The sequence below is a fragment of the Salvelinus fontinalis genome, chromosome 13 (assembly GCF_029448725.1).
Source record: "Salvelinus fontinalis isolate EN_2023a chromosome 13, ASM2944872v1, whole genome shotgun sequence".
In the NCBI taxonomy this organism is placed as follows: Eukaryota; Metazoa; Chordata; class Actinopteri; order Salmoniformes; family Salmonidae; genus Salvelinus; species Salvelinus fontinalis.
Genome location: NC_074677.1, coordinates 424006 through 450900, shown reverse-complemented (window position 1 = coordinate 450900; position 26895 = coordinate 424006).

Here is a 26895-nt window from a genome sequence, read left to right as displayed (position 1 = left end):
TAGGTGGGTAATCTCTGTTTAAAACAATAGGTGGGTCATCTCTGTTAAAACAATAGGTGGGTAATCTCTGTTAAAACAATAGGTGGGTGATCTCTGCTAAAAACAATAGGTGGGTAATCTCTGCTAAAAACAATAGGTGGGTAATCTCTGTTTAAAACAATAGGTGGGTAATCTCTGTTAAAAACAATAGGTGGGTAATCTCTGCTAAAGACAATAGGTGGGTAATCTCTGTTTAAAACAATAGGTGGATAATCACTGCTAAAACAATTGGTGGGTAATCTCTGCTAAAACAATAGGTGGGTAATCTCTGCTAAAAACAATAGGTGGGTAATCTCTGTTTAAAACAATAGGTGGGTAATCTCTGTTTAAAACAATAGGTGGGTAATCTCTGTTTAAAACAATAGGTGGGTAATCTCTGTTTAAAACAATAGGTGGGTAATCTCTGATAAAAACAATAGGTGGGTAATCTCTGTTTTAAACAATAGGTGGGTAATCTCTGATAAAACAATAGGTGGGTAATCTCTGTTAAAACAATAGGTGGGTAATCTCTGATAAAAACAATAGGTGGGTAATCTCTGATAAAACAATAGGTGGGTAATCTCTGATAAAACAATAGGTGGGTAATCTCTGATAAAACAATAGGTGGGTGATCTCTGCTAAAAACAATAGGTGGGTAATCTCTGTTAAAAAACAATAGGTGGGTAATCTCTGCTAAAGACAATAGGTGGGTAATCTCTGTTTCAAACAATAGGTGGACAATCTCTGCTAAAACAATAGGTGGGTAATCTCTGCTAAAACAATAGGTGGGTAATCTCTGTTTAAAACAATAGGTGGGTAATCTCTGTTAAAACAATAGGTGGGTAATCTCTGTTCAAAACAATAGGTGGGTAATCTCTGTTTAAAACAATAGGTGGGTAATCTCTGTTAAAACAATAGGTGGGTGATCTCTGTTCAAAACAATAGGTGGGTAATCTCTACTAAAACAATAGGTGGGTAATCTCTGCTAAAACAATAGGTGGGTAATCTCTGTTTAAAACAATAGGTGGGTAATCTCTGCTAAAAACAATAGGTGGGTATTCTCTGCTAAAAACAATAGGTGGGTAATCTCTGCTAAAACAACAGGTTGGTAATCTCTGTTTAAAACAATAGGTGGGTAATGTCTGCTAAAAACAATAGGTGGGTAATCTCTGTTTAAAACAATAGGTGGGTAATCTCTGTTAAAGACAATAGGTGGGTAATCTCTGATAAAACAATAGGTGGGTAATCTCTATTAAAACAATAGGTGGGTAATCTCTTTTAAAACAATAGGTGGGTTATCGATGCTAAAAACAATAGGTGGGTAATCTCTGTTAAAACAATAGGTGGGTAATCTCTGTTCAAAACAATAGGTGGGTAATCTCTGCTAAAACAATAGGTGGGTAATCTCTGCTAAAACAATAGGTGGGTAATCTCTGTTCAAAACAATAGGTGGGTAATCTCTGATAAAACAATAGGTGGGTTATCGATGCTAAAAACAATAGGTGGGTAATCTCTGTTAAAACAATAGGTGGGTAATCTCTGTTCAAAACAATAGGTGGGTAATCTCTGCTAAAACAATAGGTGGGTAATCTCTGATAAAAACAATAGGTGGGTAATCTCTGTTTTAAACAATAGGTGGGTAATCTCTGATAAAACAATAGGTGGGTAATCTCTGTTAAAACAATAGGTGGGTAATCTCTGATAAAAACAATAGGTGGGTAATCTCTGATAAAACAATAGGTGGGTAATCTCTGATAAAACAATAGGTGGGTAATCTCTGATAAAACAATAGGTGGGTGATCTCTGCTAAAAACAATAGGTGGGTAATCTCTGTTAAAAAACAATAGGTGGGTAATCTCTGCTAAAGACAATAGGTGGGTAATCTCTGTTTCAAACAATAGGTGGACAATCTCTGCTAAAACAATAGGTGGGTAATCTCTGCTAAAACAATAGGTGGGTAATCTCTGTTTAAAACAATAGGTGGGTAATCTCTGTTAAAACAATAGGTGGGTAATCTCTGTTCAAAACAATAGGTGGGTAATCTCTGTTTAAAACAATAGGTGGGTAATCTCTGTTAAAACAATAGGTGGGTGATCTCTGTTCAAAACAATAGGTGGGTAATCTCTACTAAAACAATAGGTGGGTAATCTCTGCTAAAACAATAGGTGGGTAATCTCTGTTTAAAACAATAGGTGGGTAATCTCTGCTAAAAACAATAGGTGGGTATTCTCTGCTAAAAACAATAGGTGGGTAATCTCTGCTAAAACAACAGGTTGGTAATCTCTGTTTAAAACAATAGGTGGGTAATGTCTGCTAAAAACAATAGGTGGGTAATCTCTGTTTAAAACAATAGGTGGGTAATCTCTGTTAAAGACAATAGGTGGGTAATCTCTGATAAAACAATAGGTGGGTAATCTCTATTAAAACAATAGGTGGGTAATCTCTTTTAAAACAATAGGTGGGTTATCGATGCTAAAAACAATAGGTGGGTAATCTCTGTTAAAACAATAGGTGGGTAATCTCTGTTCAAAACAATAGGTGGGTAATCTCTGCTAAAACAATAGGTGGGTAATCTCTGCTAAAACAATAGGTGGGTAATCTCTGTTCAAAACAATAGGTGGGTAATCTCTGATAAAACAATAGGTGGGTTATCGATGCTAAAAACAATAGGTGGGTAATCTCTGTTAAAACAATAGGTGGGTAATCTCTGTTCAAAACAATAGGTGGGTAATCTCTGCTAAAACAATAGGTGGGTAATCTCTGCTAAAACAATAGGTGGGTGATCTCTGCTAAAAACAATAGGTGGGTAATCTCTGTTAAAAAACAATAGGTGGGTAATCTCTGCTAAAGACAATAGGTGGGTAATCTCTGTTTCAAACAATAGGTGGACAATCTCTGCTAAAACAATAGGTGGGTAATCTCTGCTAAAACAATAGGTGGGTAATCTCTGCTAAAAACAATAGGTGGGTAATCTCTGTTTAAAACAATAGGTGGGTAATCTCTGTTTAAAACAATAGGTGGGTAATCTCTGTTTAAAACAATAGGTGGGTACTCTCGGTTAAACAATAGGTGGGTAATCTCTGTTTTAAACAATAGGTGGGTAATCTCTGCTAAAACAATAGGTGGGTAATCTCTGTTTAAAACAATAGGTGGTTAAAATCTGTTTAAAACAATAGGTGGGTAATCTCTGCTAAAGACAATAGGTGGGTAATCTCTGATAAAAACAATAGGTGGGTAATCTCTGCTAAAAACAATAGGTGGGTAATCTCTGTTTAAAACAATAGGTGGGTCATCTCTGTTAAAACAATAGGTGGGTAATCTCTGTTAAAACAATAGGTGGGTGATCTCTGCTAAAAACAATAGGTGGGTAATCTCTGCTAAAAACAATAGGTGGGTAATCTCTGTTTAAAACAATAGGTGGGTAATCTCTGTTAAAAACAATAGGTGGGTAATCTCTGCTAAAGACAATAGGTGGGTAATCTCTGTTTAAAACAATAGGTGGATAATCACTGCTAAAACAATTGGTGGGTAATCTCTGCTAAAACAATAGGTGGGTAATCTCTGCTAAAAACAATAGGTGGGTAATCTCTGTTTAAAACAATAGGTGGGTAATCTCTGTTTAAAACAATAGGTGGGTAATCTCTGTTTAAAACAATAGGTGGGTAATCTCTGTTTAAAACAATAGGTGGGTAATCTCTGATAAAAACAATAGGTGGGTAATCTCTGTTTTAAACAATAGGTGGGTAATCTCTGATAAAACAATAGGTGGGTAATCTCTGTTAAAACAATAGGTGGGTAATCTCTGATAAAAACAATAGGTGGGTAATCTCTGATAAAACAATAGGTGGGTAATCTCTGATAAAACAATAGGTGGGTAATCTCTGATAAAACAATAGGTGGGTAATCTCTGTTTAAAACAATAGGTGGGTAATCTCTGTTTAAAACAATAGGTGGGTAATCTCTGTTTAAAACAATAGGTGGGTAATCTCTGATAAAAACAATAGGTGGGTAATCTCTGTTTTAAACAATAGGTGGGTAATCTCTGATAAAACAATAGGTGGGTAATCTCTGTTAAAACAATAGGTGGGTAATCTCTGATAAAAACAATAGGTGGGTAATCTCTGATAAAACAATAGGTGGGTAATCTCTGATAAAACAATAGGTGGGTAATCTCTGTTAAAACAATAGGTGGGTAATCTCTGTTAAAAACAATAGGTGGGTAATCTCTGATAAAACAATAGGTGGGTAATCTCTGATAAAACAATAGGTGGGTAATCTCTGTTTTCAAACAATAGGTGGGTAATCTCTGTTTAAAACAATAGGTGGGTAATCTCTGTTTAAAACAATAGGTGGGTAATCTCTGTTAAAACAATAGGTGGGTGATCTCTGTTCAAAACAATAGGTGGGTAATCTCTGCTAAAACAATAGGTGGGCAATCTCTGTTTAAAACAATAGGTGGATAATCTCTGCTAAAACAATAGGTGGGTAATCTCTGCTAAAACAATAGGTGGGTAATCTCTGCTAAAAACAATAGGTGGGTAATCTCTGTTTTTAAACAATAGGTGGGTAATCGCTGTTTAAAACAATAGGTGGGTAATCTCTGTTTAAAACAATAGGTGGGTAATCTCTGTTAAAACAATAGGTGGGTAATCTCTGTTAAAACAATAGGTGGGTGATCTCTGTTCAAAACAATAGGTGGGTAATCTCTGTTAAAAAATAGGTGGGCAATCTCTGTTTAAAACAATAGGTGGGTAATCTCTGCTAAAAACAATAGGTGGGTAATCTCTGTTTGAAACAATAGGTGGGTAATCTCTGCTAAAACAATAGGTGGGTAATCTCTGCTAAAAACAATAGGTGGGTAATCTCTGTTTAAAACAATAGGTGGGTAATCTCTGATAAAAACAATAGGTGGGTAATCTCTGTTTTAAACAATAGGTGGGTAATCTCTGATAAAACAATAGGTGGGTAATCTCTGTTAAAACAATAGGTGGGTAATCTCTGATAAAAACAATAGGTGGGTAATCTCTGATAAAACAATAGGTGGGTAATCTCTGATAAAACAATAGGTGGGTAATCTCTGTTAAAACAATAGGTGGGTAATCTCTGTTAAAAACAATAGGTGGGTAATCTCTGATAAAACAATAGGTGGGTAATCTCTGATAAAACAATAGGTGGGTAATCTCTGTTTTTAAACAATAGGTGGGTAATCTCTGTTTAAAACAATAGGTGGGTAATCTCTGTTTAAAACAATAGGTGGGTAATCTCTGTTAAAACAATAGGTGGGTGATCTCTGTTCAAAACAATAGGTGGGTAATCTCTGCTAAAACAATAGGTGGGCAATCTCTGTTTAAAACAATAGGTGGATAATCTCTGCTAAAACAATAGGTGGGTAATCTCTGCTAAAACAATAGGTGGGTAATCTCTGCTAAAAAGAATAGGTGGGTAATCTCTGTTTTTAAACAATAGGTGGGTAATCGCTGTTTAAAACAATAGGTGGGTAATCTCTGTTTAAAACAATAGGTGGGTAATCTCTGTTAAAACAATAGGTGGGTAATCTCTGTTAAAACAATAGGTGGGTGATCTCTGTTCAAAACAATAGGTGGGTAATCTCTGTTAAAAAATAGGTGGGCAATCTCTGTTTAAAACAATAGGTGGGTAATCTCTGCTAAAAACAATAGGTGGGTAATCTCTGTTTAAAACAATAGGTGGGTAATCTCTGCTAAAAACAATAGGTGGGTAATCTCTGCTAAAACAATAGGTGGGTAATCTCTGCTAAAACAATAGGTGGGCAATCTCTGTTTAAAACAATAGGTGGGTAATCTCTGCTAAAAACAATAGGTGGGTAATCTCTGCTAAAACAATAGGTGGGTAATCTCTGTTTAAAACAATAGGTGGGTAATCTCTGTTTAAAACAATAGGTGGGTAATCTCTGTTTAAAACAATAGGTGGGTAATCTCTGTTAAAACAATAGGTGGGTAATCTCTGCTAAAACAATAGGTGGGCAATCTCTGTTTAAAACAATAGGTGGGTAATCTCTGCTAAAAACAATAGGTGGGTAATCTCTGCTAAAAACAATAGGTGGGTAATCTCTGCTAAAACAATAGGTGGGCAATCTCTGTTTAAAACAATAGGTGGGTAATCTCTGCTAAAAACAATAGGTGGGTAATCTCTGCTAAAACAATAGGTGGGTAATCTCTGTTTAAAACAATAGGTGGGTAATCTCTGTTTAAAACAATAGGTGGGTAATCTCTGTTTAAAACAATAGGTGGGTAATCTCTGTTAAAACAATAGGTGGGTAATCTCTGTTAAAACAATAGGTTGGTGATCTCTGCTAAAAACAATAGGTGGGTAATCTCTGCTAAAACAATAGGTGGGTAATCTCTGCTAAAACAATAGGTGGGTAATCTCTGTTTAAAACAATAGGTGGGTAATCTCTGCTAAAAACAATAGGTGGGTAATCTCTGCTAAAACAATAGGTGGGCAATCTCTGTTTAAAACAATAGGTGGGTAATCTCTGCTAAAAACAATAGGTGGGTAATCTCTGCTAAAAACAATAGGTGGGTAATCTCTGTTAAAACAATAGGTGGGTAATCTCTGTTAAAACAATAGGTGGGTAATCTCTGTTTAAAACAATAGGTGGGTAATCTCTGTTAAAACAATAGGTGGGTGATCTCTGTTCAAAATAATAGGTGGGTAATCTCTGCTAAAACAATAGGTGGGTAATCTCTGCTAAAACAATAGGTGGGTAATCTCTGTTTAAAACAATAGGTGGGTAATCTCTGCTAAAAACAATAGGTGGGTATTCTCTGCTAAAAACAATAGGTGGGTAATCTCTGCTAAAACAACAGGTTGGTAATCTCTGTTTAAAACAATAGGTGGGTAATGTCTGCTAAAAACAATAGGTGGGTAATCTCTGTTTAAAACAATAGGTGGGTAATCTCTGTTAAAGACAATAGGTGGGTAATCTCTGATAAAACAATAGGTGGGTAATCTCTATTAAAACAATAGGTGGGTAATCTCTTTTAAAACAATAGGTGGGTTATCGATAAAAACAATAGGTGGGTAATCTCTGTTAAAACAATAGGTGGGTAATCTCTGTTCAAAACAATAGGTGGGTAATCTCTGCTAAAACAATAGGTGGGTAATCTCTGCTAAAACAATAGGTGGGTAATCTCTGTTCAAAACAATAGGTGGGTAATCTCTGATAAAACAATAGGTGGGTTATCGATGCTAAAAACAATAGGTGGGTAATCTCTGTTAAAACAATAGGTGGGTAATCTCTGTTCAAAACAATAGGTGGGTAATCTCTGCTAAAACAATAGGTGGGTAATCTCTGCTAAAACAATAGGTGGGTGATCTCTGCTAAAAACAATAGGTGGGTAATCTCTGTTAAAAAACAATAGGTGGGTAATCTCTGCTAAAGACAATAGGTGGGTAATCTCTGTTTCAAACAATAGGTGGACAATCTCTGCTAAAACAATAGGTGGGTAATCTCTGCTAAAACAATAGGTGGGTAATCTCTGCTAAAAACAATAGGTGGGTAATCTCTGTTTAAAACAATAGGTGGGTAATCTCTGTTTAAAACAATAGGTGGGTAATCTCTGTTTAAAACAATAGGTGGGTACTCTCTGTTAAACAATAGGTGGGTAATCTCTGTTTTAAACAATAGGTGGGTAATCTCTGCTAAAACAATAGGTGGGTAATCTCTGTTTAAAACAATAGGTGGGTAAAATCTGTTTAAAACAATAGGTGGGTAATCTCTGCTAAAGACAATAGGTGGGTAATCTCTGATAAAAACAATAGGTGGGTAATCTCTGCTAAAAACAATAGGTGGGTAATCTCTGTTTAAAACAATAGGTGGGTCATCTCTGTTAAAACAATAGGTGGGTAATCTCTGTTAAAACAATAGGTGGGTGATCTCTGCTAAAAACAATAGGTGGGTAATCTCTGCTAAAAACAATAGGTGGGTAATCTCTGTTTAAAACAATAGGTGGGTAATCTCTGTTAAAAACAATAGGTGGGTAATCTCTGCTAAAGACAATAGGTGGGTAATCTCTGTTTAAAACAATAGGTGGATAATCTCTGCTAAAACAATTGGTGGGTAATCTCTGCTAAAACAATAGGTGGGTAATCTCTGCTAAAAACAATAGGTGGGTAATCTCTGTTTAAAACAATAGGTGGGTAATCTCTGTTTAAAACAATAGGTGGGTAATCTCTGTTTAAAACAATAGGTGGGTAATCTCTGTTTAAAACAATAGGTGGGTAATCTCTGATAAAAACAATAGGTGGGTAATCTCTGTTTTAAACAATAGGTGGGTAATCTCTGATAAAACAATAGGTGGGTAATCTCTGTTAAAACAATAGGTGGGTAATCTCTGATAAAAACAATAGGTGGGTAATCTCTGATAAAACAATAGGTGGGTAATCTCTGATAAAACAATAGGTGGGTAATCTCTGATAAAACAATAGGTGGGTAATCTCTGTTAAAACAATAGGTGGGTAATCTCTGTTTAAAACAATAGGTGGGTAATCTCTGTTTAAAACAATAGGTGGGTAATCTCTGTTTAAAACAATAGGTGGGTAATCTCTGATAAAAACAATAGGTGGGTAATCTCTGTTTTAAACAATAGGTGGGTAATCTCTGATAAAACAATAGGTGGGTAATCTCTGTTAAAACAATAGGTGGGTAATCTCTGATAAAAACAAATAGGTGGGTAATCTCTGATAAAACAATAGGTGGGTAATCTCTGATAAAACAATAGGTGGGTAATCTCTGTTAAAACAATAGGTGGGTAATCTCTGTTAAAAACAATAGGTGGGTAATCTCTGATAAAACAATAGGTGGGTAATCTCTGATAAAACAATAGGTGGGTAATCTCTGTTTTTAAACAAACGGTGGGTAATCTCTGTTTAAAACAATAGGTGGGTAATCTCTGTTTAAAACAATAGGTGGGTAATCTCTGTTAAAACAATAGGTGGGTGATCTCTGTTCAAAACAATAGGTGGGTAATCTCTGCTAAAACAATAGGTGGGCAATCTCTGTTTAAAACAATAGGTGGATAATCTCTGCTAAAACAATAGGTGGGTAATCTCTGCTAAAACAATAGGTGGGTAATCTCTGCTAAAAACAATAGGTGGGTAATCTCTGTTTTTAAACAATAGGTGGGTTATCGCTGTTTAAAACAATAGGTGGGTAATCTCTGTTTAAAACAATAGGTGGGTAATCTCTGTTAAAACAATAGGTGGGTAATCTCTGTTAAAACAATAGGTGGGTGATCTCTGTTCAAAACAATAGGTGGGTAATCTCTGTTAAAAAATAGGTGGGCAATCTCTGTTTAAAACAATAGGTGGGTAATCTCTGCTAAAAACAATAGGTGGGTAATCTCTGTTTAAAACAATGGGTGGGTAATCTCTGCTAAAACAATAGGTGGGTAATCTCTGCTAAAAACAATAGGTGGGTAATCTCTGCTAAAACAATAGGTGGGTAATCTCTGTTTAAAACAATAGGTGGGTAATCTCTGCTAAAAACAATAGGTGGGTAATCTCTGCTAAAACAATAGGTGGGTAATCTCTGTTTAAAACAATAGGTGGGTAATCTCTGTTTAAAACAATAGGTGGGTAATCTCTGTTTAAAACAATAGGTGGGTAATCTCTGTTAAAACAATAGGTGGGGAATCTCTGCTAAAACAATAGGTGGGCAATCTCTGTTTAAAACAATAGGTGGGTAATCTCTGCTAAAAACAATAGGTGGGTAATCTCTGCTAAAAACAATAGGTGGGTAATCTCTGCTAAAACAATAGGTGGGCAATCTCTGTTTAAAACAATAGGTGGGTAATCTCTGCTAAAAACAATAGGTGGGTAATCTCTGCTAAAACAATAGGTGGGTAATCTCTGTTTAAAACAATAGGTGGGTAATCTCTGTTTAAAACAATAGGTGGGAAATCTCTGTTTAAAACAATAGGTGGGTAATCTCTGTTAAAACAATAGGTGGGTAATCTCTGTTAAAACAATAGGTTGGTGATCTCTGCTAAAAACAATTGGTGGGTAATCTCTGCTAAAACAATAGGTGGGTAATCTCTGCTAAAAACAATAGGTGGGTAATCTCTGCTAAAACAATAGGTGGGCAATCTCTGTTTAAAACAATAGGTGGGTAATCTCTGCTAAAAACAATAGGTGGGTAATCTCTGCTAAAAACAATAGGTGGGTAATCTCTGTTAAAACAATAGGTGGGTAATCTCTGTTAAAACAATAGGTGGGTAATCTCTGTTTAAAACAATAGGTGGGTAATCTCTGTTAAAACAATAGGTGGGTGATCTCTGTTCAAAACAATAGGTGGGTAATCTCTGCTAAAACAATAGGTGGGTAATCTCTGCTAAAACAATAGGTGGGTAATCTCTGTTAAAAAATAGGTGGGTAATCTCTGTTTAAAACAATAGGTGGGTAATCTCTGCTAAAACAATAGGTGGGTGATCTCTGCTAAAAACAATAGGTGGGTAATCTCTGTTAAAAAATAGGTGGGTAATCTCTGTTTAAAACAATAGGTGGGCAATCTCTGCTAAAACAATAGGTGGGTGATCTCTGCTAAAAACAATAGGTGGGTAATCTCTGTTAAAAACAATAGGTGGGTAATCTCTGCTAAAGACAATAGGTGGGTAATCTCTGTTTAAAACAATAGGTGGATAATCTCTGCTAAAACAATAGGTGGGTAATCTCTGCTAAAACAATAGGTGGGTAATCTCTGCTAAAAACAATAGGTGGGTAATCTCTGTTTAAAACAATAGGTGGGTAATCTCTGTTTAAAACAATAGGTGGGTAATCTCTGTTAAAACAATAGGTGGGTAATCTCTGTTTAAAACAATAGGTGGGTAATCTCTCTTAAAACAATAGGTGGGTGATCTCTGCTAAAAACAATAGGTGGGTAATCTCTGCTAAAACAATAGGTGGGTAATCTCTGCTAAAACAATAGGTGGGTAATCTCTGTTTAAAACAATAGGTGGGTAAACTCTGCTAAAAACAATAGGTGGGTAATCTCTGCTAAAAACAATAGGTGGGAAATCTCTGATAAAACAATAGGTGGGTAATCTCTGTTAAAACAATAGGTGGGTAATCTCTGCTAAAACAATAGATGGGTAATCTCTGTTAAAACAATAGGTGGGTAATCTCTGATAAAAAAATAGGTGGGTAATCTCTGATAAAACAATAGGTGGGTAATCTCTGTTAAAACAATAGGTGGGTAATCTCTTTTAAAACAATAGGTGGGTAATCGCTGCTAAAAACAATAGGTGGGTAATCTCTGTTAAAACAATAGGTGGGTAATCTCTGTTCAAAACAATAGGTGGGTAATCTCTGCTAAAACAATAGGTGGGTAATCTCTGCTAAAACAATAGGTGGGTAATCTCTGTTCAAAACAATAGGTGGGTAATCTCTGATAAAACAATAGGTGGGTGATCTCTGCTAAAAACAATAGGTGGGTAATCTCTGTTTAAAACAATAGGTCGTAATATCTGTTTAAAACAATAGGTGGGTAATCTCTGTTTAAAACAATAGGTGGATAATCTCTGCTAAAACAATAGGTGGGTAATCTCTGTTTAAAACAATAGGTGGGTAATCTCTGTTAAACAATAGGTGAGTAATCTCTGTTTAAAACAATAGGTGGGTAATCTCTGCTAAAACAATAGGTGGGTAATCTCTGTTTAAAACAATAGGTGGGTAATCTCTGTTTAAAACAATAGGTGGGTAATCTCTGCTAAAGACAATAGGTGGGTAATCTCTGCTAAAACAATAGGTGGGTAATCTCTGTTTAAAACAATAGGTGGGTAATCTCTGCTAAAAACAAAAGGTGGGTAATCTCTGTTTAAAACAATAGGTGGGTAATCTCTGTTAAAAAATAGGTGGGTAATCTCTGTTTAAAACAATAGGTGGGTAATCTCTGCTAAAACAATAGGTGGGTGATCTCTGTTTAAAACAATAGGTGGGTAATCTCTGTTAACAAATAGGTGGGTAATCTCTGTTTAAAACAATAGGTGGGCAATCTCTGCTAAAACAATAGGTGGGTGATCTCTGCTAAAAACAATAGGTGGGTAATCTCTGTTAAAAACAATAGGTGGGTAATCTCTGCTAAAGACAATAGGTGGGTAATCTCTGTTTAAAACAATAGGTGGATAATCTCTGCTAAAACAATAGGTGGGTAATCTCTGCTAAAACAATAGGTGGGTAATCTCTGCTAAAAACAATAGGTGGGTAATCTCTGTTTAAAACAATAGGTGGGTAATCTCTGTTTAAAACAATAGGTGGGTAATCTCTGTTAAAACAATAGGTGGGTAATCTCTGTTTAAAACAATAGGTGGGTAATCTCTCTTAAAACAATAGGTGGGTGATCTCTGCTAAAAACAATAGGTGGGTAATCTCTGCTAAAACAATAGGTGGGTAATCTCTGCTAAAACAATAGGTGGGTAATCTCTGTTTAAAACAATAGGTGGGTAAACTCTGCTAAAAACAATAGGTGGGTAATCTCTGCTAAAAACAATAGGTGGGAAATCTCTGATAAAACAATAGGTGGGTAATCTCTGTTAAAACAATAGGTGGGTAATCTCTGCTAAAACAATAGATGGGTAATCTCTGTTAAAACAATAGGTGGGTAATCTCTGATAAAACAATAGGTGGGTAATCTCTGATAAAACAATAGGTGGGTAATCTCTGTTAAAACAATAGGTGGGTAATCTCTTTTAAAACAATAGGTGGGTAATCGCTGCTAAAAACAATAGGTGGATAATCTCTGCTAAAACAATAGGTGGGTAATCTCTGCTAAAACAATAGGTGGGTAATCTCTGCTAAAAACAATAGGTGGGTAATCTCTGTTTAAAACAATAGGTGGGTAATCTCTGTTTAAAACAATAGGTGGGTAATCTCTGTTAAAACAATAGGTGGGTAATCTCTGTTTAAAACAATAGGTGGGTAATCTCTCTTAAAACAATAGGTGGGTGATCTCTGCTAAAAACAATAGGTGGGTAATCTCTGCTAAAACAATAGGTGGGTAATCTCTGCTAAAACAATAGGTGGGTAATCTCTGTTTAAAACAATAGGTGGGTAAACTCTGCTAAAAACAATAGGTGGGTAATCTCTGCTAAAAACAATAGGTGGGAAATCTCTGATAAAACAATAGGTGGGTAATCTCTGTTAAAACAATAGGTGGGTAATCTCTGCTAAAACAATAGATGGGTAATCTCTGTTAAAACAATAGGTGGGTAATCTCTGATAAAACAATAGGTGGGTAATCTCTGATAAAACAATAGGTGGGTAATCTCTGTTAAAACAATAGGTGGGTAATCTCTTTTAAAACAATAGGTGGGTAATCGCTGCTAAAAACAATAGGTGGGTAATCTCTGTTAAAACAATAGGTGGGTAATCTCTGTTCAAAACAATAGGTGGGTAATCTCTGCTAAAACAATAGGTGGGTAATCTCTGCTAAAACAATAGGTGGGTAATCTCTGTTCAAAACAATAGGTGGGTAATCTCTGATAAAACAATAGGTGGGTGATCTCTGCTAAAAACAATAGGTGGGTAATCTCTGTTTAAAACAATAGGTCGTAATATCTGTTTAAAACAATAGGTGGGTAATCTCTGTTTAAAACAATAGGTGGATAATCTCTGCTAAAACAATAGGTGGGTAATCTCTGTTTAAAACAATAGGTGGGTAATCTCTGTTAAACAATAGGTGGGTAATCTCTGTTTAAAACAATAGGTGGGTAATCTCTGCTAAAACAATAGGTGGGTAATCTCTGTTTAAAACAATAGGTGGGTAATCTCTGTTTAAAACAATAGGTGGGTAATCTCTGCTAAAGACAATAGGTGGGTAATCTCTGCTAAAACAATAGGTGGGTAATCTCTGTTTAAAACAATAGGTGGGTAATCTCTGCTAAAAACAAAAGGTGGGTAATCTCTGTTTAAAACAATAGGTGGGTAATCTCTGTTAAAAAATAGGTGGGTAATCTCTGTTTAAAACAATAGGTGGGTGATCTCTGCTAAAACAATAGGTGGGTGATCTCTGTTTAAAACAATAGGTGGGTAATCTCTGTTAAAAAATAGGTGGGTAATCTCTGTTTAAAACAATAGGTGGGCAATCTCTGCTAAAACAATAGGTGGGTGATCTCTGCTAAAAACAATAGGTGGGTAATCTCTGTTAAAAACAATAGGTGGGTAATCTCTGCTAAAGACAATAGGTGGGTAATCTCTGTTTAAAACAATAGGTGGATAATCTCTGCTAAAACAATAGGTGGGTAATCTCTGCTAAAACAATAGGTGGGTAATCTCTGCTAAAAACAATAGGTGGGTAATCTCTGTTTAAAACAATAGGTGGGTAATCTCTGTTTAAAACAATAGGTGGGTAATCTCTGTTAAAACAATAGGTGGGTAATCTCTGTTTAAAACAATAGGTGGGTAATCTCTCTTAAAACAATAGGTGGGTGATCTCTGCTAAAAACAATAGGTGGGTAATCTCTGCTAAAACAATAGGTGGGTAATCTCTGCTAAAACAATAGGTGGGTAATCTCTGTTTAAAACAATAGGTGGGTAAACTCTGCTAAAAACAATAGGTGGGTAATCTCTGCTAAAAACAATAGGTGGGAAATCTCTGATAAAACAATAGGTGGGTAATCTCTGTTAAAACAATAGGTGGGTAATCTCTGCTAAAACAATAGATGGGTAATCTCTGTTAAAACAATAGGTGGGTAATCTCTGATAAAACAATAGGTGGGTAATCTCTGATAAAACAATAGGTGGGTAATCTCTGTTAAAACAATAGGTGGGTAATCTCTTTTAAAACAATAGGTGGGTAATCGCTGCTAAAAACAATAGGTGGGTAATCTCTGTTAAAACAATAGGTGGGTAATCTCTGTTCAAAACAATAGGTGGGTAATCTCTGCTAAAACAATAGGTGGGTAATCTCTGCTAAAACAATAGGTGGGTAATCTCTGTTCAAAACAATAGGTGGGTAATCTCTGATAAAACAATAGGTGGGTGATCTCTGCTAAAAACAATAGGTGGGTAATCTCTGTTTAAAACAATAGGTCGTAATCTCTGTTTAAAACAATAGGTGGGTAATCTCTGTTTAAAACAATAGGTGGATAATCTCTGCTAAAACAATAGGTGGGTAATCTCTGTTTAAAACAATAGGTGGGTAATCTCTGTTAAACAATAGGTGGGTAATCTCTGTTTAAAACAATAGGTGGGTAATCTCTGCTAAAACAATAGGTGGGTAATCTCTGTTTAAAACAATAGGTGGGTAATCTCTGTTTAAAACAATAGGTGGGTAATCTCTGCTAAAGACAATAGGTGGGTAATCTCTGCTAAAACAATAGGTGGGTAATCTCTGTTTAAAACAATAGGTGGGTAATCTCTGCTAAAAACAAAAGGTGGGTAATCTCTGTTTAAAACAATAGGTGGGTAATCTCTGTTAAAAAATAGGTGGGTAATCTCTGTTTAAAACAATAGGTGGGTAATCTCTGCTAAAACAATAGGTGGGTGATCTCTGTTTAAAACAATAGGTGGGTAATCTCTGTTAAAAAATAGGTGGGTAATCTCTGCTAAAACAATAGGTGGGTAATCTCTGCTAAAAACAATAGGTGGGTAATCTCTGTTTAAAACAATAGGTGGGTAATCTCTGTTTAAAACAATAGGTGGGTAATCTCTGTTAAAACAATAGGTGGGTAATCTCTGTTTAAAACAATAGGTGGGTAATCTCTCTTAAAACAATAGGTGGGTGATCTCTGCTAAAAACAATAGGTGGGTAATCTCTGCTAAAACAATAGGTGGGTAAACTCTGCTAAAAACAATAGGTGGGTAATCTCTGCTAAAAACAATAGGTGGGAAATCTCTGATAAAACAATAGGTGGGTAATCTCTGTTAAAACAATAGGTGGGTAATCTCTGCTAAAACAATAGATGGGTAATCTCTGTTAAAACAATAGGTGGGTAATCTCTGATAAAACAATAGGTGGGTAATCTCTGATAAAACAATAGGTGGGTAATCTCTGTTAAAACAATAGGTGGGTAATCTCTTTTAAAACAATAGGTGGGTAATCGCTGCTAAAAACAATAGGTGGGTAATCTCTGTTAAAACAATAGGTGGGTAATCTCTGTTCAAAACAATAGGTGGGTAATCTCTGCTAAAACAATAGGTGGGTAATCTCTGCTAAAACAATAGGTGGGTAATCTCTGTTCAAAACAATAGGTGGGTAATCTCTGATAAAACAATAGGTGGGTGATCTCTGCTAAAAACAATAGGTGGGTAATCTCTGTTTAAAACAATAGGTCTGTAATCTCTGTTTAAAACAATAGGTGGGTAATCTCTGTTTAAAACAATAGGTGGATAATCTCTGCTAAAACAATAGGTGGGTAATCTCTGTTTAAAACAATAGGTGGGTAATCTCTGTTAAACAATAGGTGGGTAATCTCTGTTTAAAACAATAGGTGGGTAATCTCTGCTAAAACAATAGGTGGGTAATCTCTGTTTAAAACAATAGGTGGGTAATCTCTGTTTAAAACAATAGGTGGGTAATCTCTGCTAAAGACAATAGGTGGGTAATCTCTGATAAAAACAATAGGTGGGTAATCTCTGCTAAAAACAATAGGTGGGTAATCTCTGTTTAAAACAATAGGTGGGTCATCTCTGTTAAAACAATAGGTGGGTAATCTCTGTTAAAACAATAGGTGGGTGATCTCTGCTAAAAACAATAGGTGGGTAATCTCTGTTAAAAACAATAGGTGGGTAATCTCTGCTAAAGACAATAGGTGGGTAATCTCTGTTTAAAACAATAGGTGGATAATCTCTGCTAAAACAATAGGTGGGTAGTCTCTGCTAAAAACAATAGGTGGGTAATCTCTGTTTAAAACAATAGGTGGGTAATCTCTGTTTAAAACAATAGGTGGGTAATCTCTGTTAAAACAATAGGTGGGTAATCTCTGTTAAAACAATAGGTGGGTAATCTCTGTTAAAAACAATAGGTGGGTAATCTCTGCTAAAGACAATAGGTGGGTAATCTCTGTTTAAAACAATAGGTGGATAATCTCTGCTAAAACAATAGGTGGGTAATCTCTGCTAAAACAATAGGTGGGTAATCTCTGCTAAAAACAATAGGTGGGTAATCTCTGTTTAAAACAATAGGTGGGTAATCTCTGTTTAAAACAATAGGTGGGTAATCTCTGTTAAAACAATAGGTGGGTAATCTCTGTTTGTCACGCCCTGGCCTTAGTATTCTTTGTTTTCTTTATTATTTTAGTTAGGTCAGGGTGTGACATGGGGAATGTTTGTGTTTTGTTGGTTTTGGGTGTTTTTATGGTAAAGGGGTTGTTGGGTATAGTATATGGGTTTGTGTGGAGTACATGTGTCTAGTGTTGTCTATGTATGTTTAGTTGTCTAGGAGAGTCTATGGTTACCTGAATGAGTTCCCAATTAGAGACAGCTGATTTCGGTTGTCTCTGATTGGGAGCCTTATTTAGGGTAGCCATAGGCTCTCATTGGTTGTGAGTAATTGTCTATGTCAGAACGTTTGTAGCCTGTGTGTGTAAGTGCACAACGTTATTTAGCTTCACGGTCGTTTGTTGTTTTGTTCGTTTTGTTAAAGTGTTTCGTGTTTATTTTTCGTCATCTTTTAAAATAAAAGAAGATGGCTTATTTTCCTAAAGCTGCGTTTTGGTCCATCAATCCTCCACACGATCGTGACAGAATTACTCACCATTATAGGACCAAGCGGCATGGAAAGCGGCAACAGGACCTACCTACACAGGATTCATGGACATGGGAGGAGATACTGGATGGTAAGGGGCCGTGGGCTCAACCGGGAGAATATCGCCTTCCTCGTGAAGAGCTGGAGGCAGCTAAAGCCGAGAGGAGGCGATATGAGGAGGCAGCACGGAGACAAGGCTGGAAACCCGTGAGTACAATCCAAAAATTTCTGGGGGGGGTTCTTAAAGGGAGTGTGGCGAAGTCAGGTAGGAAACCTGCGCCTACTCCCTGTACTTACCGTGGAGAGCGAGAGTACGGGCAGACACCGTGTTACGCAGTAGAGCGCATGGTGTCTCCTGTACGCGTGCATAGCCCGGTTCGGTACATTTCAGCTCCACGTATCGGCCGGGCTAGACTGAGCGTTGAGCCGTATGTCATGAAGCCGGCCCAACGCATCTGGTCACCAGTGCGTCTCCTCGGGCCGGCGTACATGGCACCAGCCTTACGCATGGTGTCCCCGGTTCGCCTACATAGGCCGGTGCGGGTTATTCCACCTCCCCGCACTGGTCAGGCGACGGGGAGCATACAACCAGGTAAGGTTGGGCAGGCTCGGCGTTCAAGGGAGCCAGTACGCCTGCACGGGCCGGTATTTCCGGCGCCACCTCCCCGCCCCAACCCAGTACCACCAGTGCCTCCTCCACGCACTAGCTATATGGTGCGTGTCTCCAGCCCTTTACCACCAGTGTCTAAACCACGCACCAAGCCTCCTGTGGGTCCCCAGAGTCCTGTGCGTCCTGTTGCTGCTCCCCGCACTAGCCCTGAGATGCGTGTCCCCAGCCCGGTGCCACCAGTCCCGGCACCACGCACCAGGCCTACAGTGCGCCTCAGCCGGCAGGAGTCTGCCGTCTGCACAGCGATGACTGAACTGCCCGTCTGCCAAGCGCCATCTGAGCCATCCGTCTCCCCAGCGCCATCTGAGCCATCCGTCTCCCCAGCGCCATCTGAGCCATCCGTCTCCCCAGCGCCATCTGAGCCATCCGTCTCCCCAGCGCCATCTGAGCCATCCGTCTGCAATGAGCCTGCAAAGCCGCCCGTCTGCCATGAGCCTGCAAAGCCGCCCGTCTGCCATGAGCCTACTGAGCCGTCCGCCAGACAGGAGCCGCTAGAGCCGCCAGCCAGACAGGAGCCGCTAGAGCCGTCCGTCAGACAGGATCTGCCAGAGCCGCCAACCAGAAAGGATCTGCCAGAGCCGCCAACCAGACAGGATCTGCCAGAGCCGCCAACCAGACAGGATCTGCCAGAGCCGCCAACCAGACAGGATCTGCCAGAGCCGCCAACCAGACAGGATCTGCCAGAGCCGCCAACCAGACAGGATCTGCCAGAGCCGCCAACCAGACAGGAGCAGCCAGATCCGTCAGCCAGCCATGAGCAGCCAGATCAGTCAGCCAGCCATGAGCAGCCAGATCCGTCAGCCAGCCATGAGCAGCCAGATCCGTCAGCCAGCCATGAGCAGCCAGATCCGTCAGCCAGCCATGAGCAGCCAGATCCGTCAGCTAGCCATGAGCAGCCAGATCCGTCAGCTAGCCATGAGCAGCCAGATCCGTCAGCTAGCCATGAGCAGCCAGATCCGTCAGCCAGCCATGAGCAGCCAGATCCGTCAGCCAGCCATGAGCAGCCAGATCCGTCAGCCAGCCATGAGCAGCCAGATCCGTCAGCCAGCCATGAGCAGCCAGATCCGTCAGCCAGCCATGAGCAGCCAGATCCGTCAGCTAGCCATGAGCAGCCAGATCCGTCAGCCAGCCATGAGCAGCCAGATCCGTCAGCTAGCCATGAGCAGCCAGATCCGTCAGCTAGCCATGAGCAGCCAGATCCGTCAGCTAGCCATGAGCAGCCAGATCCGTCAGCTAGCCATGAGCAGCCAGATCCGTCAGCTAGCCATGAGCAGCCAGATCCGTCAGCCAGCCATGAGCAGCCAGATCCGTCAGCCAGCCATGAGCAGCCAGATCCGTCAGCCAGCCATGAGCAGCCAGATCCGTTAGCCAGCCATGAGCAGCCAGATCTGTCAGCCAGCCATGGGCCGTCCCTCAGTCCGGAGCTGCAGTCCCTCAGTCCGGAGTTGCCATTCCTCAGTCCGGAGCTGCCATTCCTCAGTCCGGAGCTGCCCTTATCCTGGTGCTGCCCCTTACCCTGGTGCTGCCCCTTACCCTGGTGCTGCCCCTTACCCTGGTACTGCCCCTGACCCTGGTACTGCCCCTGACCCTGGTACTGCCCCTGACCCTGGTACTGCCCCTTACCCTGGTACTGCCCCTTAGTCCGGAACTGCCCCTTCATGCAATGGGGTTAATGTGGAGGGGGGTCGTTTGGAGGAAGCCTAGGAGGTGGTTAGGTACTGTGGGGACCACAACCAGAGCCGGAGCCGCCACCGTGGATGGAAGCCCACCCAGACCCTCCCCTAGACTGTGTAATGGTGCGCCCGGAGTTCGCGCCTCAAGGGGGGGGTTATGTCACGCCCTGGCCTTAGTATTCTTTGTTTTCTTTATTATTTTAGTTAGGTCAGGGTGTGACATGGGGAATGTTTGTGTTTTGTTGGTTTTGGGTGTTTTTATGGTAAAGGGGTTGTTGGGTATAGTATATGGGTTTGTGTGGAGTACATGTGTCTAGTGTTGTCTATGTATGTTTAGTTGTCTAGGAGAGTCTATGGTTACCTGAATGAGTTCCCAATTAGAGACAGCTGATTTCGGTTGTCTCTGATTGGGAGCCTTATTTAGGGTAGCCATAGGCTCTCATTGGTTGTGAGTAATTGTCTATGTCAGAACGTTTGTAGCCTGTGTGTGTAAGTGCACAACGTTATTTAGCTTCACGGTCGTTTGTTGTTTTGTTCGTTTTGTTAAAGTGTTTCGTGTTTATTTTTCGTCATCTTTTAAAATAAAAGAAGATGGCTTATTTTCCTAAAGCTGCGTTTTGGTCCATCAATCCTCCACACGATCGTGACACTGTTAAAACAATAGGTGGGTGATCTCTGCTAAAAACAATAGGTGGGTAATCTCTGCTAAAACAATAGGTGGGTAATCTCTGCTAAAACAATAGGTGGGTATCTCTGTTTTTAAACAATAGGTGGGTAATCTCTGCTAAAAACAATAGGTGGGTAATCTCTGCTAAAAACAATAGGTGGGTAATCTCTGCTAAAAACAATAGGTGGGTAATCTCTGCTAAAACAACAGGTTGGTAATCTCTGTTTAAAACAGTAGGTGGGTAATGTCTGCTAAAAACAATAGGTGGGTTATCTCTGTTTAAAACAATAGGTGGATAATCTCTGCTAAAACAATAGGTGGGTAGTCTCTGCTAAAAACAATAGGTGGGTAATCTCTGTTTAAAACAATATGTGGGTAATCTCTGTTAAAAACAATATTTGGGTCATCTCTGTTAAAACAATAGGTGGGTCATCTCTGTTAAAAACAATAGGTGGGTCATCTCTGTTAAAAACAATAGGTGGGTAATCTCTGCTAAAACAATAGGTGGGTAGTCTCTGCTAAAAACAATAGGTGGGTAATCTCTGTTTAAAACAATAGGTGGGTAATCTCTGTTTAAAACAATAGGTGGGTAATCTCTGTTAAAACAATAGGTGGGTAATCTCTGTTAAAAAATAGGTGGGTAATCTCTGTTTAAAACGATAGGTGGGTAATCTCTGCTAAAACAATAGGTGGGTAATCTCTGCTAAAACAATAGGTGGGCAATCTCTGTTTAAAACAATAGGTGGGTAATCTCTGCTAAAAACAATAGGTGGGTAATCTCTGTTAAAAACAATAGGTGGGTAATCTCTGCTAAAAACAATAGGTGGGTAATCTCTGCTAAAACAATAGGTGGGCAATCTCTGTTTAAAACAATAGGTGGGTAATCTCTGCTAAAAACAATAGGTGGGTAATCTCTGTTAAAAACAATAGGTGGGTAATCTCTGCTAAAAACAATAGGTGGGTAATCTCTGCTAAAACAATAGGTGGGTAATCTCTGTTTAAAACAATAGGTGGGTAATCTCTGTTTAAAACAATAGGTGGGTAATCTCTGTTTAAAACAATAGGTGGGTAATCTCTGTTAAAACAATAGGTGGGTAATCTCTGTTTAAAACGATAGGTGGGTGATCTCTGCTAAAAACAATAGGTGGGTAATCTCTGTTAAAAACAATAGGTGGGTAATCTCTGCTAAAAACAATAGGTGGTTAATCTCTGTTAAAGACAATAGGTGGGTAATCTCTGATAAAACAATAGGTGGGTAATCTCTGCTAAAAACAATAGGTGGGTAATCTCTGTTTAAAACAATAGGTGGGTAATCTCTGTTAAAACAATAGGTGGGTAATCTCTGCTAAAAACAATAGGTGGGTAATCTCTGCTAAAAACAATAGGTGGGTAATCTCTGTTTAAAACAATAGGTGGGTAATCTCTGCTAAAGACACTAGGTGGGTAATCTCTGCTAAAGACACTAGGTGGATAATCTCTGCTAAAACAATTGGTGGGTAATCTCTGCTAAAACAATAGGTGGGTAATCTCTGTTAAAAACAATAGGTGGGTAATCTCTGTTAAAAACAATAGGTGGGTAATCTCTGTTAAAAACAATAGGTGGGTAATCTCTGTTAAAAACAATAGGTGGGTAATCTCTGCTAAAGACAATAGGTGGGTAATCTCTGCTAAAACAATAGGTGGGTAATCTCTGTTAAAAACAATAGGTGGGTAATCTCTGCTAAAACAAAAGTTGGGTAATCTCTGCTAAAAACAATAGGTGGGTAATCTCTGCTAAAATAATAGGTGGGTAGTCTCACTGGTCACAGTGAAAAAATAAACTTTCAATGTAAACTACATGTACCTGAGTTACCTGATAGTGACACCAATTCCACATTCCATGTGACAACCATCCCCATCCACACTCTATACTAATTAAGATGCTAGTTAACACAGTTTGACCTAGGAACTCTGATATAGGTTTGAAATATAGCCCTCCCTTTCCTCTGTTTTAACAATATAATTGTTCATGTATAATTCCATAATTCAAATATTTAAAAAGAAAATATTTTTTTATTTTTTTCTTTCAGATGAGAAACACATCAAGTCTGTCCTCCATCCTCCCTCCCCCCTCCTCTGTCCTCCTCACAGTATTCAGCATAATAGAAGACACTAACTCCATGTACTGACATGACTCTACCACTAGAGGGAGTCCTCCTGACAATATTCAGCATAATGGAAGACCCTAACTCCATGTACTGACATGACTCTACCACTAGAGGGAGGCCTCCTCACAGTATTCAGCATAATATAAGACACTTACTCCATGTACTGACATGACTCTACCACTAGAGGGAGTTCCCAGCTCCCGTGGCCACACTGGTTACTTTTCACTTTCCATCCTTTGCTTTCTTCCTCCCCTTCCTCATAGCTTCATTTGTTTGAGAGTGAAAGAGAGAAAGAAATCGAGACAGAGGCAGACAGAGAGAATGAGAGAAATAGAGAGACAGATCCTCTGGCTGGAGTGTTTGCATCTGGATGTGGCCTGATGGAGAAAGGGAGGATAAGGAGGACAATAAATATACCGAAGAGAGATTGAGGAGAGAGGGAACAGAGAAGAACAAGAAATATACAGAAGAGAGGTTGGGGGTCCTGAGGAGAGGTTGGAGAGGTTGGGGGTCCTGAGGAGAGGTTGGGGGTCCTGAGGAGAGGTTGGAACGGTTGGAGGTCCCTGAGGAGAGGTTGGAGGTCCCTGAGGAGAGGTTGGAGGTCCCTGAGGAGAGGTTGGAGGTCCCTGAGGAGAGGTTGGAGGTCCCTGAGGAGAGGTTGGAACGGTTGGAGGTCCCTGAGGAGAGGTTGGAACGGTTGGAGGTCCCTGAGGAGAGGTTGGAACGGTTGGAGGTCCCTGAGGAGAGGTTGGAGGTCCCTGAGGAGAGGTTGGAGGTCCCTGAGGAGAGGTTGGGGGTCCCTGAGGAGAGGTTGGAACGGTTGGAGGTCCCTGAGGAGAGGTTGGAGGTCCCTGAGGAGAGGTTGGAGGTCCATGAGGAGAGGTTGGAGGTCCCTGAGGAGAGGTTGGAACGGTTGGAGGTCCCTGAGGAGAGGTTGGAACGGTTGGAGGTCCTGAGGAGAGGTTGGAGGTCCCTGAGGAGAGGTTGGAACGGTTGGAGGTCCCTGAGGAGAGATTGGAGGTCCCTGAGGAGAGGTTGGAGGTCCCTGAGGAGAGGTTGGAGGTCCCTGAGGAGAGGTTGGAACGGTTGGAGGTCCCTGAGGAGAGGTTGGGGGTCCCTGAGGAGAGGTTGGAGGTCCCTGAGGAGAGGTTGGGGGTCCCTGAGGAGAGGTTAGGGGTCCCTGAAGAGAGGTTTGAAAACCCCTCACTTAGAAGGTTGGGGGTCCCTGAGGAGAGGTTGGGGGTCCCTGAGGAGAGGTTAAGGGTCCCTGAAGAGAGGTTTGAAAACCCCTCACTTAGAGAGATAAAGATGGATGTCTTGAAATTGACATCCGGTTTGGAGCGAGCGGTCGCATTTGCATTCGCTCTGCAGGTAGTATAACTTTTCATTACATTTCATTATAGTACAACGGTTTAATTTGTCCAACCATAGCAATTTCTTCTTAGCTAGCTACATAGCCGTCTGTGTATCAAAGATAATTGCGTAATTATCGTATTTCGTCGTCTATCGTAGTCCACACTGCTATCTGCCCAGCAGCTAGCCAGCTAGCAAACGTCCACCGTCTACCCAATAGTAGTATAACTTTTCATTACATTTCATTATAGTACAACGGTCTGATTTTCATTACAGTACAACGATTTGATTTGTTTGATCTTAGCTAGCTACATAGCCGTCTTTGTATCAAACATAATTGTGTAGTTATTGAGGTTCGCTAGCCAGCTATTTTCGTCCTAACGTAACGCAACGTAGCCAACACTGCTAGCTAGCCAGCTTGCCACCGAATAGCAGCATTGTAGAAACGAGTGCATTACAACGGAACGACTTGATTAGTGTAGTGTTGGCTGGCTACACAGTTGTCTTTGCTATCTTTGATTTGTTTGATCTTAGCTAGCTACTTAGCTGGCTACATAGCCGTCTTTGTATCAAAGATAATTGTGTAGTTATCGAGGTTCGCTGAGGTTCGCTAGCCAGGTATTCTCGTCCTAACGTAACGTGTCAACTATGTGTCTGTCTATCCCTGTTCTCTCCTCTCTGCACAGACCATACAAACGCTTCACACCGCGTGGCCGCGCCCACCCTAACCTGGTGGTCCCAGCCCGCACGACCCACGTGGAGTTCCAGGTCTCCGGTAGCCTCTGGAACTGCCGATCCGCGGCCAACAAGGCAGAGCTCATCTCAGCCTATGCGTCCCTCCAGTCCCTCGACTTCTTGGCACTGACGGAAACATGGCTCACCACAGATAACACTGCTACTCCTACTGCTCTCTCTTCGTCTGCCCACGTGTTCTCGCACACCCCGAGAGCTTCTGGTCAGCGGGGTGGTGGCACCGGGATCCTCATCTCTCCCAAGTGGTCATTCTCTCTTTCTCCCCTTACCCATCTGTCTATCGCCTCCTTTGAATTCCATGCTGTCACAGTTACCAGCCCTTTCAAGCTTAACCTGTTGGGGATGGGGGCGCTGTTTAGACTATTTATGCTAATGTGGCTAATTTTTTAAACGGCTTCCCACAAAATCCTTGATCGTACAATATGCATATTATTATTATTATTGGATAGAAAACAGTCTATAGTTTCTATAGGAGTTGAAATTTTGTCTCTAAGTGGAACAGAGCCCATTCTACAGCAATTTCCCTGACATGGAGTCAGATTTGAGAAACGTTGGCCACTTTTCTGAAGTCATTTAAAAGGGCTCTGTCGTTGCTATGACTATACGGACACTTCTTACGTCTTCCCCTGGATGCCTTTACGTGATGACGATTCCAACGGGCTCGATTGCTCGTTCACAGGCCCTACAAATGAAAAAAACCTTTAGCTAGCAAGTCTTTTCTTGCTGCGTAACGCGCGTGGAAGACACCGACCCTCTCCTGTTCCAAGCGTTAGTTTAGCCTGTTATATTTCTCCGGTCATCTTTTCACTCGTTATAGGAGTTACAAACATCACAAAGTAGTTAATTTAAAGCGTTTTATAGCAATTTATATCCGTTTAGTGCGATTTTGGGACATTTATTTTTGCAACGATGTGAAAAGTTGGGCACGCTTTTCAGTTCATCCCGAACGTAGTTGACATTTCCACATGGCAAGAGGACAGCTTTCCACCAAAAGACGATTTCTCCCAAGAAAGGATCCTTTGCCCAAGATACTGATGGAAGAACAGCTCAAGGTAGGACATTTTTATTATGATAAATCGTGTTTCTGTCGAAACATTTTAGTGGCTTAGGACGCCATGTTTTTTGACGTAGCTTCGCTTGGCGCAAACTGTATTGAAAAGTAAGGATAAATTAAAAAATGTAATAACGCAATTGTATTAAGAATTAAATTGTCTATCAATCCCTGTCCACCCTATATTTTTTAGTCACGTTTATGAGTATTTATGTATAAGAGTAGATCACTGTCTAAGTGGCGCAAGGACGTTTTCTTTACCAGCTTGTCTACATTTCACATTGTCTAACCATGATTTTGGTGGCTAAATATAAACATTTTCGATCAAACTGTATATGCATGTTGTAATGTGATGTTACAGGAGTGTCATCGGAAGAATTCTGAGAAGGTTAGTGAAAAAATTAATATCTTTTGGCGATGTTGACTTTTATCGCTCACTTTGGCTAGAATCAATGCTGGGCTGCTAATTGCTATGTGCTAAGCTAATATAACGATTTATTGTGTTTTCGCTGTAAGACACTTAGAAAATCTGAAATATTGTCTGTATTCACAGGATCTGTGTCTTTCGATTCGTGTATGCTGTGTATTTTTACGAAATGTTTGATGATTAGTAGTTAGGTAAACACGTTGCTCATTGTAATTATTCTAGTCCATTTGTGATGGTGGGTGCAATTGTAAACTATGCCATATACCTGAAATATGCACTTTTTTCTAACAAAACCTATCCCATACCATAAATATGTTATCAGACTGTCATCTAATGAGTTTTTTTGTTGGTTAGGGGCTATAAATATCTTAGTTTAGCCGAATTGGTGATGGCTACTGGTGTTGGTGGACAAAT